This window comes from Lithobates pipiens, unplaced genomic scaffold (assembly GCF_037356315.1).
Source record: "Lithobates pipiens isolate NorthernLeopardFrog02 unplaced genomic scaffold, aLitPip1_a1.2 Scaffold_1, whole genome shotgun sequence".
NCBI lineage: Eukaryota > Metazoa > Chordata > Amphibia > Anura > Ranidae > Lithobates > Lithobates pipiens.
This window is the reverse complement of record NW_027507685.1, coordinates 57098274-57102272: the sequence shown is the minus strand read 5'-3', so window position 1 is coordinate 57102272 and position 3999 is coordinate 57098274. Positions and strand designations below refer to the sequence as shown.

At 42.8% G+C, this 3999-nt stretch overlaps 1 long non-coding RNA gene across 2 annotated transcripts; it reads left to right on the top strand.

Moving 5' to 3' along the window:
- Positions 1 to 1086: 1086 nt before the first annotated feature.
- LOC143988083 (uncharacterized) lies at positions 1087 to 2280 on the top strand. Of its 2 annotated transcripts, XR_013276750.1 has the most exons (4): positions 1087 to 1249; positions 1348 to 1500; positions 1801 to 1934; positions 2067 to 2280. It is a non-coding gene; the product is annotated as an uncharacterized LOC143988083 (long non-coding RNA). The 2 variants fall into 2 exon arrangements; XR_013276749.1 differs by having other exon boundaries at positions 1087 to 1500.
- Positions 2281 to 3999: the final 1719 nt, after the last annotated feature.

Here is a 3999-nt window from a genome sequence, read left to right as displayed (position 1 = left end):
GCCCAATGCCGTTGTGGAGGATTTTACGTAGGTAAAACTAAAAGACTATTTTCTATCCGCATAAAAGACCACATCAAACCTATTCTTAATAAAAAAATCACCACAGCCATAAGTAGGCACATAGGCACCTATCATGCCTTTGACCCCAACTGGATACGTTTCTCAGCCCTGGCCCATATACCTCTAAACTCAAGAGGTGGCTCAGTGGACAAGCTTCTCTTACAAACTGAAGCTAAGTGGATCTTTATTCTAAAAGCCACTAAATACCCTGGTTTCAATGAAAATATAAGCTACAGATCCTTTCTATAGCTAATCTCTGTTTGTTTGTTTCATGAACCCTCCTACCTTAGCTGTGAGCCCCCGTGGAACCTGGCATGAAGAGAGAGAGGTGATATCCCCCTTTTCCCCTTTTTGTTCATCTTTTTCCCTTTTCCTTCCTTTCCTCCTACCCCCTCCCCAAGTCATTGGTTTTTCTTTTTCTTTTTGTCTTTTTGTTTTCAACAAAATATTTTATTTTATTTTATTTTATTTTCTTTTTATATTTATGTTATATCAAAAAAATATCTCTGTACATCAATTAATGTCATTATCAATTATTATTAACGCTGTACCGGTAATATATACCGTCTAATGTCTCGCTTTGCTTGGCCCAAGGTGGGTTTCATGGTTTGCACACTTGGGATCTCTGTTGCTCTCTATGAGTCCCACCCACATTGAGGAGCTTTGCTTTCTCCCTCCTTCCCTGCACCGCAATCCAAAGCCATATATTTTTTGATTTGGACTTGATACTCTGCTTTTTATCTTCCCTTGCTCCAAGTATGCAAGGGCATATGGACACCCAAGGGCGCAGCTGGGTATTATCCCCAGGCGGCGCCCGACTTGAGGTGGCAGGGAGCATGTAATCCCCTCTAGGGTTAAAAGCCATGATAATCGTCGTTTCTTCTGCCCTCTATGCTGACTTGTGTCTTCCCGCCCCCTTCAAGGGCGGAGAGTCAGCTTAGCCCCATCTCCATCAGCATTTGTCCAAATTAACCTCGTGTCAGCACTGAGGCATTATGGGGTTGGTAGTTCAGATGCCGACTTGAAAGGCTCTGCACATGCTCACTGCTTCCACCTATGGCTGTCCGCATCGAGCCGGTGACGTCAGACGCCGGCTCGATGGATGGGGGATATAAATAGGCAGCGCTGTCATTTCATCTGTAGCGCAGGTTCAGCACAGATACTACCGCCACGCTAACTTTTCCTCTTGGTAAATATATTTCTTTAGCTGAATTTTATACTGTTATAATACCGCCTCTCATCTTTCTATACCTATATTTAGTCATCCTTCTTTTTATTTACTTGTAGGTTCAGCCTGGCAGTGGCAGCATATCGCTGCACTCTGCAACTTATAAAACATCATAATGAATCAATTGATTCCTTTTTTGTAACTTGTTGCATTTGCATTGCACCAATACCATCATATGGAATTAACTCTTTCATCTCTGATTCTAACTGCAGGTAAAAATAATTCTTATTCCTTCTACTCTCTTTAACAGTATTTTTGTAGTATACCCCCAGTAGCCACTTCTTTCAACCCTTATACTAATTAGGCTTAATTAAAATCAATTGTTCCATCCCTCTGATAATAAGCATCTCATATCCTACTATGGAGGCATGTTTCTCAGCCCCAATTCCCTTTTATAATTTAGGGACTGATATTTACTTACCCACTTTGTTACAAACTAACATTTTTTAATACCTGTGCTGGACTTGTCATACTTGGTATTTATCTCTGGATTTTGTTTTTGATCTTTGTAGCGCTTGTCTACCTCCATCTATGCCCTGCATGAGGCTGGGTTGTTTTTAGCATTTGATCCTGTCACCTAATTCTTGTCATCTATTTCACCATCTGTTGGCCTGTGGGTTGCGATGCAGGAAATGATTATATCAGGGTAAGCATTTGGACTGAGCAAATTGAGACCAATTTCATACCTAATGTTCTGAAATTTATGTGTATCTAATTGTATGGCATAATTGTATTTTCTGTATTCTTAAACCTCTCTTTATGTTTATGTTCATGTTAGTTGCATACTCCCCTGAAGAAGCAAAAACGCGAAACATGTCGGGAGGATATATGATCATTCTCAGCAACTAACAATTTCAGGATCCCCTATATCTTGTGTCATGTAACTTTTTGTATAAAATGTGTATTTGCTATTATATTTTTGCTATTTTGGTTTCTCCAAAATAATTTTAACATATTTCCAACATTAAAGCTATGAATTCTTTTTTAAGAAATCTTTGTCTCTTTAATTAATGTACCGTTAAAAAATCCCCTGGCCCCCCCCTCCCTTTTTCCTATTTGTGGATATAATATTTATAGAAAATGGGACATAGTTTTTGTTTTTTGGCCATCAATCACACAATTTGGTGCTCATGACTGTTGCAAATTGAATGTTACCAAATAGAACAGACTATCATTCTGAGCCCAGCATTTTTCATTCTTGTCCCAATCATTTTTGGTCACTACTGTCAATTGATATGTAAACCACTTGGTTAAATCACAACTTACTGATCAATAATAACATCTAGTTAACATCATTAAATGACGATAAGAAATATGTTGAACAATGCTATACCTGTCTCAAGCTGGGCCCCTCCACATGTTGCTGCCTGGAAGGCCCAGGTTGGACATTAGAAGCCTCAGCTGGGGGTGAAGGAAGCCTAATGCCCCGTACACACGAGCGGACTTTTCAACATCCAAAGTCCGTCAGACCGAGTCCGTCAGACTATCCGATCGTGTGTGGGCTGCAACGGACTTTAGCTTCGCAAAAGTCTGACGGACTTTAGAAATGAAGCATGCTTCACATTTTCCCGACGGAACTCCGCCGGACCCGGTCCCCTTCGAAAACTCCGCTCGTGTGTATGCTACTCCGACGGACTAAAACCGACGCTAGGGCAGCTATTGGCTACTGGCTATGAACTTCCTTATTCGAGTCGGGTCGTACGTCATCACGTTCGAATCCGTCGGAGTTTAGTGTGATCGTGTGTGGCCAAGTCCGTTCGGCCGAAAAGTCTGTCAGAACTCCGTCGGAACTCCGGCGGAACTCCGGCGGAACTCCTTTGGAAGTCTGTCGGACATAAGTCCTCTCGTGTGTACGGGGCATTAAAGGAAGACTGTAGAGTGGAGGCCTGGGTTCCCACTGGTCTGCCAGAAAATGCAGCCTCTCGTAGTACACCATCCTGGGGATATAAATGGCATCTGGATCTCCTGATCTCAAGGAATTCTGGTACTTCTTGCACACCCTGAGATATGTACTCCTCAGAGCACCAACTTTGGCCTTCACATAGGTCATGTCTGCCGTGGGGACCATGGTCTTTACAAAACCAAGCAGTTTCTCCAGCGCTGCCTTCCTCTTTCTTAGGTCCTTATAAAAGGGGTTGTTCATCTGCCACAGGCAGGGCAGCTCCCTGAGCAGATCAATGAATAACCCCATACAATACGATTTCTGGAAGGGATCCATCTTGTCTGCAAGACACAACACAAGACAAACCCTAATAATAATGTCATGCTAAACTCTCCTAATCTTTTCCCAACATAGGCCTATATAGAAGCAGTATAGGCTAGTGATGTACCAAGTTAAAAATTGTACCTTTGTTTGCACGATCGGCGTGTCAGCTCCTCACTCTGCTAACAGATCGTACATACGACACACGCGTGTTGCGTTTTATATACAGTGCGCATGCGTGAAACTCTGCTTGCCCCTGACGTTCTTTCTAGACTATTCCCCGCCCCTTCTCTTTCGGTGCAGTGGGGAGAGCACGTCGCAGAGACACAGCAGGTGCGCAATAATAATTCCACTAACGAGGAGGAGGACGAGGAAAGCCCGGGGCCTGAAATGTCCCGATCCCAGAGGAAAAGATTTAAGGCCTCAAATATGTCTTTTGGAGAGATGTTGGAGATGGTGGACATATTGAAGAGGAACGACTATGATGGGAAGTATGGACCTTACCCAA